Consider the following 13,695-nt stretch of genomic DNA (forward strand, 5'->3'; position numbering starts at 1 on the left):
TGTTTTGTGTGTGGGGTAAGTTTATTGTTTGTGTGTAAGTCTGATTGTGGTGGGAATTCTGTTTGTTGTTGGAATGTCGTATGTGTGTGGTAATGCTGTATTGGGGGTTTATTTTGTATTATTGGGGAAGGTTGATTTTGTGGGGTTGTTTATGTAGGTATTGATTTTTGGGGGAAATTTGTATTGGTGTGTGGAAGTTGTTTTGAGTGTGGAATGTTGTATTGTGTTGTGGTAAATGGTTTTTTTGGGGTTTGTTAATGTTGTTTGTGGGGGTAATGTCGTTTTGTGTGTTAATGTCTGTATTGTTGGGGGTTAATGTCTGGATTGTTGTGGTAAGTCTTATTTATGTGGGAATTTTTGTATTGTGTGTGGAAAATCTGTATTGTTGTTTTTTCAGTTTTGGGGGTATTGTATTTGTGGGGAATTTTTTTTTTTGTATGTGTGGGTTATGTTGTAGTTTTAATGTTTTTTGTTTTTGTTGTATTGTGTGGGGAATGTTGTATTGGGTTGTGTGGTAATGTTGTTTTTGTATTTGGTAAGTCTGTTTTGTTGTGGGGGTTAATGTCTGTTTGTAGTGTTAATGTCTGTATTGTGGGGTTTTAAAATTTGTTTTTTTTATGGTTTTTTTTTGGGGTTAATTCTGTATTGTTTGGTGGTATTCTGTAGTTTTTGTTAATGTCTGTATTTTTTGGGGTTTGGTTGTTTGTATTTTTCGCTTTTTTGGTATTTTGGTGATTGGGTTTGTGGGTAAGTTAGGGTGTTTGTAGTCGTTTTTTGGGGTTGTTTATTTGGGGTTTTAAGTCTGTATTTAGGTGGTAATGTTTGATGTAATGTGGGTGGAAAGCTGTTTTGTTGGTTGTAAATTCTGTATTTTTGTGTGGAAATGTCTGTTTTTGTGTGTGAAATGTTGGGTTTTTTTGTTTTTTGGGTGGTAATGGTTTGTTGTGGTTTTGTTTGTGGGTAAGCTAGGGTTTTTGGGTAATGTGGTATTTTTATGTGGAAAGTCTGTATTTTTGTGTGGTTCTGTATTGTGTGTGGAAGGTTTGATTGTGTTTTGGTTAATGTCGTATTGTTTTTGGTGGTAATGTTTTTGTTTTTGTGTGGGGGGTTGTTTGTGGGGGGTTAATTTTCGTATTGTTGGGGGTTGTGTATTTTGGAATTTGTATTTTTTGTGGTAATTGTATTGTTGTGTTTGTCTGATTTGTTTGGAAATTTTTTCTGTATTGTTGTGGTAATGTTTGTATTGTGTGTGGTAAGCGTATTGTTGTGTGGTAAGTCGTTTGTGGGGGAAATTTTTTGGGGGGGGTGTGGTAATTTTGTTTTTGGTGGGGTTTTGGGTTTTGTGGGGGGGTTTTTTTGGGGGTAAGTTGTATTTTTTGGTTTGGTAATGTTTTTGGGGTTGGTTTTTGTTGGTTTTAAAATGTCTTATTGTGTGTGTGGTAAGTATTGGGTGGGAAATGTCTGATTGTTTGTGGTAATGTCGATTGGGTGGAAATGTCTTATTTTTGGGTTTTAATGTTTTGTTTGTGTGTGGTAAGGCTGTAGTTTTTTTGTTGTTTTAATGTCTTTTTTTTGTGTGGTAATTCTGTTTTGGGTTGTGTGGTAATGTCTTTTTGTATGTGTTTTTGAGTATTTTTTGGTTGTGTGTTGGGTAATGTTGATTTTGTGTTTAATGTTTTTTTGGGTAATGGTGGGGGGCGGGGGTATTGTTGGGGAAAATGTCTGTATTGTATGTGGTAATGTCTGTATTGTGTGTGTGTTGTAATGTCTGTATTGTATGTGTGTTAATGTCTGTATTGTATGTGGGTGTAATGTTCTGTATTGTATGTGTGCTAATGTCTGTGATTGTGTGTGTGGAATGTCTGTCTTGATGTGGTTGGTAATGTATGTATTGTATGTGGTAATGTCTGTATTTGTATGTGTGTTAAGGTCTGTATTGTATGGTTGTTAATGTCTGTTATTGTATGTGTGGTAAATGTCTGTATTGTATGTTGTGGTAATGTCTGTATTAGTATGTGGTGGTAATGTCATGTATTGTATGGGTTGTAATGTCTGTAGTGTATGTGTGTTAATGTCTGGTATGTGGTGTGTAGGTAATGTCTGTATTGTGTGTGTGGTAATGTATGTATTGTAGGTGTGTCATGTCCTGTATGTAGGTGGTAATGTCTGTATTGTATGTGTGGTAATGTCTGTATTGTATGTGTGGTAATGTCTGTATTGTATGTGTTAATGTCTGTATTGTGTGTGTGGTAATGTCTGTATTGTATGTGTGGTAATGTCTGTATTGTATGTGTGTTAATGTCTGTATTGTATGTGTGGTAATGTCTGTATTGTGTGTGTGTGTTAATGTCTGTATTGTATGTGGTAATGTCTGTATTGTATGTGTGTTAATGTCTGTATTGTATGTGTGTTAATGTTTGTATTGTATGTGTGTTAATGTTTGTATTGTATGTGTGGTAATGTCTGTATTGTGTGTGTGTTAATGTCTGTATTGTATGTGGTAATGTCTGTATTGTGTGTGTGTTAATGTCTGTATTGTATGTGTTAATGTCTGTATTGTGTGTGTGGTAATGTCTATATTGTATGTGTGTTAATGTCTGTATTGTGTGTGTGGTAATGTCTGTATTGTATGTGTGGTAATGTTTGTATTGTATGTGTGGTAATGTCTGTATTGTATGTGGGGTAATGTCTGTATTGTATGTGTGGTAATGTATGTATTGTATGTGTGTTAATGTCTGTATTGTATGTGTGGTAATGTCTGTATTGTGTGTGTGTTAATGTCTGTATTGTATGTGTGGTAATGTCTGTATTGTATGTGTGTTAATGTCTGTATTGTATGTGTGGTAATGTCTGTATTGTGTGTGTGGTAATGTCTGTATTGTATGTGTGGTAATATCTGCATTACATGTTTATCTGTGTAATCCCAGGTTGTGATATAACGTCACACTACGCCTTCTCGGCTTACTCCTGAGCCAAAATACCAACCGGTGATGGCGAACGTCATTCGATCGGATATTACATTTTACTTGCTGTCTTAATTGAAGTCGCCAATCATGTGCTCTTAGTTTTAATTTAGTCGTAAACATGTGTCTTGATAATCTAATTAAAAGTGTCTTGAAATTAAACTTATTCACCAACACAAGTCAAAATTAATGAAAACATATATCTGGAATTCCTTTCGTATTATTAACCTTGCAGTGAAATTCTGAAAAATCGCTTTAAATTATCCCTTAACATCATCATTGAAACTTATTTCTTCAAAAATCAATCACAAGTTTTTAAAAAAATAAGAGTTTCGCAAATAAATTTCATCATCATTGAAACATACAATTACCCCCAAATACTTAATCGACATATGTAAATGTCCTACTGTCAAGATTATAAATTAATTACAGAAATTAAATGCATATTCATAGAAACACATGACACTTTTTGAATATTTCGCCTAAATCATAATATTATTTCTCCATAAATTTCTTTCTTTTTCTTTCTTTTTTTTCTTTTATTATTATCTTTTTTTAAATTTCTATCTAATTGTTCATTTATTCATTTATTCATGTATACATTTTATATATTCATAAGTTTGCATATATAATATATTATCATTATTCAACCTTAAATCCAAATATTTGTTCCAATCTAAGACAATGACACAAAGCTAGCAAGAAAATGTCAAGTTATTCCCATAAGTATGCCAAACGTCTGTTGAAGAATCGTGTCACCAAAACCCAACTGTTGTCAACTTCAAATCAATTTACTCACGATGATCTACCTTGTAATTCATCATAAGTCACCAACTTCAACAAAAATGTTTTCAATAGAATTTAAATATTCTGTCAACACCATACACTCCATATTGCATCCAACTCAACGGAGATGTTGTCACCAGTCATTAAATCAGTTCAACTTGGCCTAAGTCTGGTCACCAAACTCAGTAAAGATATCATACTACATTTGTGGTACCTTATACCTATATGTCACAGGTGCAAAACAATTGATTATGAGGAATATTTGTGGCATCAGGATTAGCATAATGTTTCATGCATGTATTTGTTTCGTTTATTTGTCAAAATTAGTTTACATGTGCACTGTGTTTTATTTGTCAATTTCCATTTACAATATATATACAACATATAAATCATATAAAAAGGAGTAAGAAATAAGTGTCAAAACATTCATATGTTTGCCACTTATGTATATATATATATATACTGACGTTACATAACAGCATAGACATGATAAAACACACCATCGTATCATAATGACAATAGAGTCTATTGTAAAAACATCAGTTGGAATTTGATCAAATAATTCAAAATTCAGAATGTGGTATCTAATTTTCAGTGCTAATATACAATAAAACATTTCTTAGAGTAATTAATCTCAGATGCCATGCGCGATAACAATAATGATAAGAAAGTGTAGCTATCTGTCTATATTAAAGAGATTAATTCGAAATCAACTTTGGCTAAGTGGTTGGTACAATGTGAATCTTACACATGCATCGCGTGAATTACCATAGCGATATAATAAGACTGCCTTATTACCAGACAGTGGTATTAACCACACAAAAAAACCGCTTCGTCTTATTTTCGCAGATTGCATCATTAGTGCGACTGTATGACGTAATGTTCCTAAAAATAGAAGCACATTGACATAAAGGAAGACAAGGCCACAGGCAGCTGATGACGTAAGCACTCGGTGCAGAAGGAGCACACACAGCACCAGTGTGATCACAGCGCCCTCTAGCGCCACCATTGAGTCTACGGCAACACAGCCTCTCACCATTGTTAATTTTTGCTCGTATTTCGCCCTCGTGATTTTCTTTTGTCATATAGATAAAATAGATACGGATAAGTTACATATAGAATATCATTAGTAGAGTCATGTTATTGGGTTTTTTTTAATTCCTAAACTAAAACATTCATATAGTTTGGTAAAAAGTCATATTCTTAGGATTAAAAAACGACCAGTATCAGTAAATAATATATAAACAAGAAATATCTTTTAAAAAGATAAACGGCATAGTTTTAATGCTGGTGGTTATAATGTAAAATTGCTGGTGAAACGAACTAATGCGTTTAAGCATGGACAACAAAATTATATCAGTTTGAACCATTTTCTTGCGATAACAAGACTGCATTTGAATCAGGAATATAATTTTATCAATGTGTCATTTGAAAAGATACATCCACTTATTCGGCTTGCATTCAATCTTAACATTGTTTCGCTTTTAACTGCATATGCATATCTGCATTTTGCATTTACCGCTACATTGACCAATCACATACTTCATCTTGACCAGTAACGCCACCTGTCGCGTCATATCCGGGGCCAAAAGAATATTATACGGCTATGCCGAAAAACATTCATATAGTTTGGTAAATAGCCATTTCAATAAGATGAAAAACGACTATTATCAATGAATAGTATATATATATATACAAGTATACAGTTTGGTTTATAAATGATTATAATTTGTCATATCGTCTAATCAATAATAAGATGAAGAAAACAGCTAAATTAAAAAGAATATATAAAACAAGTACATCTCTAAATTAATTGTTATATTTGTATAAACTGTTATTTCAATATTCACTTAACAACAATAAATAATATATAAAAACATGTATGTTGTTTGGTATATAAAATATAGAATATGGATTGTCGTAGTGACCTGCAATATTAGTTCGATATTCTCTAAACAGTAATAATAATATAAACAATTATTATCAAAGATTTGTATGAGATACGGCTAGACTATATACCTGTATCAACACAAAGCATTTTCCAATGATTCGGATACGTAATGGATACAATATGTTTGTTAAGTAAAAGAGTGTAGATTTTATTTATCTTTACAACTGCGAAACAAACTATCAACTTATATTAATCACGCTTGTTGGCCCGGATAGAAGCGCGCGAGGGGATCTTACTGTGGGAGGAAACCGGAGTACCCGGGGAAAACCCACGTGGTCGGGCAGGTGACTTCAAACCTTTTCACGTCCGATCGGGGAATCGCACCCCGGCCGCCTAGGTGAAAGACAGGTGTGTTACCACTGAGCCACCCGACCGACCTGGTGAGCAAATAGATTTACAATTATTGTTTTTTTAAATTTTTTTTATATATCTGTTCGAAAAAAACACACGAATAAAGTGATTCTTCAGGCTGATATGGTGCAATTTCCCAAATTGATACTGACAATTAATGTGAACGAATTAAAGAGTTTATCATAGAAGCCATTAATAAGTTTTGTATCCCAAAGCGTGACTGGTTTTATTTGGATCATCAGACGGGGATATATTTATCAATATTGTTTTTATATACCACGAATTCTCGCAGAAGCAAGGAGAAATAATTTATTGTTCAGGTTATGTAAAACTGTTTGGACTTACGTGAAATAAAATCTTTTGTCTAGTAGTATGAAAATAACAAGCATTGTTTGATACATAAATTCACATACACATGTTATTGCAAAAGTAGAGGGTACAGGTCACCTTACTAGCTCAGACTAGCGGGACTTTCCCTTAGCCTAGTGGTGTAGGATGCTGGTTCGAAGACCGGCACGGGCAGGCTATTTTTCATTACTCCCTCCTTCTACAGATATACATCTATATAAAGATGAAGTGAATTGTATAATACACAACTTGTTTTATAGAATAAATTAATCTACTTATTCAGAAAAAAATGGCAAATTGCCAAATATCGTTGATTATATGAGTTGTATGTATGTGTTTATTACTTTCTAGTATACATATATTTTAAGATGACATGAATTAAATTCTAGGTTAGTTGTTTAATAGAATACATTTAATCCTACTAATGCAGAAAAAATGGCAAATTGCCAATTATCGGTGATTATATAAGTTCAAATAGGTCACATCTGCGTTGTCTATTTCGCAATATCCATTCGGTTTTAAATGTCACAACAAAATGGTATTCAGATTATCACAGATGATAATCTTAATTGTTTTTAAAACACTTTGACACTATTATTTTTTCGGTTAGAATGATTGTAATGTCATCTGATTTTATCAGTTTGTCATTTACTTCGTTGATACCTAAAGTCCAACAATGAGAATCCCGCGTCTCCTTTTAACACGATAACATTAAAATTATGTCAGTCATTGCATTAGACTTACCTATCATTAACGGTTCAACCATCAACAACAGGCAAAGGAAACGAAATCGTAATTCTATTTCAAATATCAATCTAATGATGGCAACAAAAAAAAACAAAATATCAATGGTAATATTAGCCATTTTTAATGACCCAAACATTTTGGAAATGACTCTATTTTTCTGTATTAGAAATGAGTAACATGACAGTTGGTGAAATAGCTAGTTCCTCTGATTTCGTTTTTGAGAATGGAGCATCAATTTGAATCTGACCAAGAGTTGGACTAGATGTGACCTAGATTTGGACTAGATGTGACCTAGATTTGAACTAGATGTGACCTAGATTTGAACTAGAACTGACCAAAATAGGGACTCCTGAATTATCTAGATTTAGACTCGATCTGACCTAGATTTGGACAAGATGCGACCTAGATTTGGACAAGATGTGACCAAGAGTTGGACTAGATGTGACCTAGATTTGGACTAGATGTGACCTAGATTTGGACTAGATGAGACCTAGATTTTGACTAGATGTGACCAAGAGTTGGACTAGATGTGACCTAGATTTGGACTAGATGTGACCAAGAGTTGGACTAGATGTGACCTAGATTTGGACTAGATGTGACCAAGAGTTGGACTAGATGTGACCTAGATTTGGACTAGATGTGACCTAGATTTGGACTAGATGAGACCTAGATTTGGACTAGATGTGACCTAGATTTGGACAAGATGTGACCTAGATTTTAGCTAGATCTCATGTAGATCTGGACTAGATCTGACCTAGATTTGGATCAGATCTGACCTAGATTTGGACCAGATCTGACCTAGATTTGGACTAGATGTGACCTAGATTTGGACAAGATGTGACCTAGATTTTAACTAGATCTCATGTAGATCTTGACTAGATCTGACCTAGATTTGGACCTGATCTTACCTAGATTTGGACTAGACCTGACGTTGATAAGGACCAGATCTGACCTAGATTTGGACTAGACCTGACGTTGATAAAGACCAGATCTGACCTACATTTGGACTAGACCTGACGTTGATAAGGACCAGATCTGACCTAGATTTGGATTTGATCTAACGTAGATCTTACCGTATTGATCTTATTTGATATTGAATACAAACACATTTTATAACTGAATTGTTAAGACAAAAATCTATAAGTTTAGATATCGTCGTCGGCTATACAAAACAGGATATATATCACAAGAGGACAAGAAACTACACATAAGTCTTACTATGTAACCACCGTTAAATAACGCTTAATGTGTATATTTCAAATCCATGCGTTCAGCTATCAATAAATAATCGATATTCTTAAACACAACAATATGTAGAATCATGTGGAGACATACTGTAAGCTAAGATATTTTAGTGGTAATCTTATTTAAGAGGGAATCTTATCTATGGTAATCTTGTTTTAGTGGTAATCACACTTTAGCAATAGTCTTCCTTTAGTGAAATCTTAGTTTAGTGGCAATCTTATTTTGGTGGTAATCTCACTTTATCGATAACCGTTTTTAGGGTAATCTTATTCTAGCGGTAAGCTGATTTTAACGGTAATCCCGTTTAAGCGGTTATCTCATTTGAGTGTAATATTTTTTTAGCGGTAATCTTTTTTTTACATGAAGTATCGAATTCTTTTTAGCGATTTTCGTGTCCCATTTTAGTATGATTTCGCTAAATGTAGTTAACGTATATTATTTGTTATGGTTAGCGCTGTTAAGTAATGGCGCTGATTTGTTTTAATTCAGATTTGCGCTAAGATTTCAGTGCGCCCAAATAAGTGCGATTGCAGTTCATTGTAACTAAATTACGCAGTCGTTTTTAGGTGTGTCTGTAGAAATTGCGATCTGGATAGACTAAGTTACACCATTAATGTCACAATCAACAATTTGGTTTTGTTTAACGTCCCATTAACAGCCAGGGTCATTAGAGGGCGTGCTAGGGTATTGAGGTGGAGGATTCCCCGGAGAAAAACCACCGGCCTAAGGTCAGAACCATGTTACTACCCCATGTGGGTTTCGAACTCGTGACCCGTAGTGGAGGTCAGGTGATAGAGAGTTGGGACACCTTAACCACTCGGCCATCCCGGCCAAGAGAAAATACGAGTCAGAGAAAATACGAGTTAGTAGAATAGATGTTATCTTCATTTAACATTCATCTTATTGTTAAGTTATTTACTTCCTATCGTTCACTGCTGAATAAAACGTGTTCTTTTCATACTTATATATACTAAAAGCGTACTAAACTCATGTGTATCGGCGTGATAAAACATACAAAGTTGATTTGATTGTACGATAAACACTTAAGATATTAGCACCTTTTCCAAAGGCATTGGAATTTAACAGCCGGAGCTGCCATTTTGGCGCTAACAGCTTACACACGGCATTTCTTGATATGCCCTACCTTGTACTCATTTACAGCTGAGTCGACTGGAACATATCGGAGTATAGTATCTTGTTCAGGGATACAACACAGCGCCCATGCTGGGATTCGAACCACGACCCCTCGGTCACGTAGCCCTTTGTCTTTCCACTAGACCTCCGTGCCTCTACAATTCGTCCTCTTATGAACCGTAGTTGATGTTAAAGATCTAAAGAGATCATTACAAACGACCAAAAAACATGTAATATGGCAAAAGAAATGTCTTATGTTCAATCATTGTAAAAACGTTTATTAATTTTCAAAATTCGATTTCCAAGAACTTTAACATTTGAACCGTATCGTTTAAAACTGAATTAAAACACGACATGGCATATTGATTAATACGGGTGGCATTTAAGGAAAATAATTATATCATGTATAATTAGTTCATATATAAAAGTTAATTAAGAGCAATGTGACGGCTTATATCCATCCTTGTCAGCAGCATATCTTGTTATTTATTTATAGTCAAATCTATTTATAAAGACAATAAACGCAAAGAGAGAAACTGGCACCAATGACACATGTATACAGGTTCATATCAAAATACTTGTGTACATTGAAAACCGAGATGACCAGATTAACTATAAAGACAGATTTGTATTTTATACAAGTGGTATTTAGGACAGGTTTGTATTATATACAGGTGATATTTAGGACAGGTGTGTATTATATACAGGTGATATTTAGGACAGGTGTGTATTATATACAGGTGATATTTAGGACGGGTGCGTATTATATACAGGTGATATTTAGGACAGGTGTGTATTATATACAGGTGATATTTAGGACAGGGTGTGTATTATATACAGGTGATATTTAGGACAGGTGTGTATTATATACAGGTGATATTTAGGACAGGTGTGTATTATATACAGGTGATATTTAGGACAGGTGTGTATTATATACAAGTGGTATTTAGGACGGGATTGTATTATATACAGGTGATATTTAGGACAGGTGTGTATTATATACAGGGTGATATTTAGGGACAGGTTTGTATTATATACAGGGTGGTATTAAGGACAGGTTTGTATTATATACAGGTGATATTTAGGACAGGTGTGTATTATATACAAGTGGTATTTAGGACGGGTTTGTATTATATATAGGTGATATTTAGGACAGGTGTGTATTATATACAGGTGGTATTTAGGACGGGTTTGTATTATATACGGGTGGTATTTAGGACAGGTGTGTATTATATACAGGTGGTATTTAGGACGGGTTTGTATTATATACGGGTGGTATTAAGGACAGGTTTGTATTATATACAGGTGATATTTAGGACAGGTGTGTATTATATACAAGTGGTATTTAGGACGGGTTTGTATTATATACAGGTGATATTTAGGACAGGTGTGTATTATATACAGGTGATATTTAGGACAGGTGTGTATTATATACGGGTGGTATTTAGGACGGGTTTGTATTATATACAGGTGGTATTTAGGACGGGTTTGTATTATATACGGGTGGTATTTAGGACAGGTTTGTATTATATACAGGTGATATTTAGGACAGGTGTGTATTATATACAGGTGATATTTAGGACGGGTTTGTATTATATACAGGTGATATTTAGGACGGGTTTGTATAAATACAGGTGGTATTTAGTACAGGATTGTATTATATACATGTGGTATTTAGGACAGGTGTGTATTATATACAGGTGGTATTTAGGACAGGTGTGTATTATATACAGGTGGTATTTAGGACAGGTTCGACTATCTATTATTATAATGATGACCCTTTTCTAGTTGCCCGGTCTTGTTATCGTTACACTTGTATAAATGTTACTAAGCAGCTATATACATTGTCTATAATTCCTCTCGTAAATATAGATTTAAGTAGAATTACGATTTTGTTGGGCATCCTCGGATATATCTTGCTGTTGTAATGGCGCGGATAATTTCAATCCCACGCACAAGAAATATCATACCAGTCTTCCAGACAACGGACTTTTGGGAATCACAATGATACTGGTGGTCGGCGTAGTAGATATATCTTATAGACAATAACTAAACATAATTATACCATAGAGCATGATTGGAGAATGAAATGGCCTTATCGAATTTCTTTATTTGTGGTATAATTTGGTTAGGAAAGAAGATATGTCATATGGGGTGTATCATATCTACATATATATACAGATGTATACATATATATATGTGTATGATACATAGTTATCTTTCCAAAACCATACTTATTTATTTATACATATAACTAAGATAAATAGATATTTGTTTTTGTTTTTGTTTTTGTTTATTTGTTTTTTGTTTTGTTTGTTTCATGTGCTTTGAAAAGTTGCACAGGTTCAGAATATACATATTATATAGACGTTTGTCATGTTTTATTAATTTATCTTTTCATTTATTTATTTATTTATTTATTTGTTGTTTCAGATTCAATATTAACAACTAAGATAATGTTGCTGTATTTAACAATTGTTCAGGTGGTATGGAGTTTTTTCAGACCGTCCTTCAACTAAGAAGCCCTTGAAGGTGCAGATTTTTTATTCATTATACGTAATGTATTACAGCTTACAGTCATATATTTAAAAAATGTCAACTTGACCAAATCTTGAATCATCAATGCATACATCAATACAACTGATGATATAACTTTTGTATTTCACCAATCATATCGATGTGTTCAATTCACCGCCTTGAACTTTTCGGTTCAGATGTAAATGAAGTGAAAGATATAGTGAAATGTTATTTTTCTGCACCTCCGCAGTATACATTGCCGGTTTTGATAACATACTCATTTGGCAACAGTTATCCAAGCGAAACTTACCAGGTAAAATCATTAAGCGCTAAAATTGCGTTGGGCAGCCCATTGAAAATGGCGACGTCTTGTTGCCAAGGTAACGCTTTAAGGATACACATCAAAGATCATGCTTCTGATTTCTGTACTATGTTTCGATGCATATATTTTCCCTTCAGTTTCGTCTTTAAAATGAAATAAAAACAAAAAATGGTTTCCCGTTGAAAATAACATCAATTTCACTCGTATGACAGAATATCAATAGTTCTCAAGATTGCAAGGCACGAGTGAAAATATCTGTATATTGTGTCGTTCTCAATAAACTAAATCCTTATTTACACGTGTTTTTACTTGTACAATCCTTAAACGTTGATTTATCCATTGATTTCCTAGGGATGCTTAAAACAGGTGGAGTGTTTGCCCTTTTCACACTGGCAGAGATCACAAGTGAGTGGGAGTGTAGCGAAGGAATAGATAAGTCTGCATACTGAAGTATCAAAAATCAGGCATTCTTAACACAGCCAAAACGTAAATCTTATATAGACGATCACGTGGTTCCGGAAGAATTGAAAACAAACATGTGTTGCCCGATATCTGTTTTGTACATTTATGTCATTAGCCTAACACTAATATGAATGTCTGGGACATTACTGAAGAAATTCACTTTTTTTCATAATTTAAAGTCGTTTTGTTCAATTGCTAAGAGAAGATAAGTGCGCTTCAGATTATATTATGTAGTGTTTTCGAAAAAAAAATTTTTTGATATATTTCTGAACGTTTTTCTACGATATTCACGTGAATAATATACTAAGTATGTATCGTATAGGGAAACGACTTTAAAATTGATTTAATGAATTGAAAAGTACATCATGTTGTAATGCTCTTAATTTAAGATATATTGACGACTGTGTTCCATCAACTCATTATTATAATGATGATAATTACCTACATATTGACAACTTAAGAAAGTCGCATATCTCACGTAATATGCCAGTTAAAATATAGTTTTATACTTTTTGTTCATTTCACATTACTTAGTGATACCCTAATGGCCGTAACGATAACATCGCTTCATTTGGTCAAAGATATTTTGTCATTGTCCTGAAAAAGTTAGAACATTCTAGGGAAATCATGATTGGATTTTTTTTTTTTTTTTTGAAATTCACAACATATAAGGTATGTTTCATCATAACAGTTAATCCGATACCTGTATATTTCATTGATTTCGAATCAAGTCCATGTATAGATGCTCTGATGTGTTGCATTCACACGAAGCCAGGAGTAAGGATATACATTTCTTATGTCACTGTCATGAAATATGACATAAGATACATGTATATTTTATTAAATTGTAGGTTCAGTTTTTCTTCATG

Source organism: Pecten maximus, chromosome 13 (assembly GCF_902652985.1).
Source record: "Pecten maximus chromosome 13, xPecMax1.1, whole genome shotgun sequence".
NCBI lineage: Eukaryota > Metazoa > Mollusca > Bivalvia > Pectinida > Pectinidae > Pecten > Pecten maximus.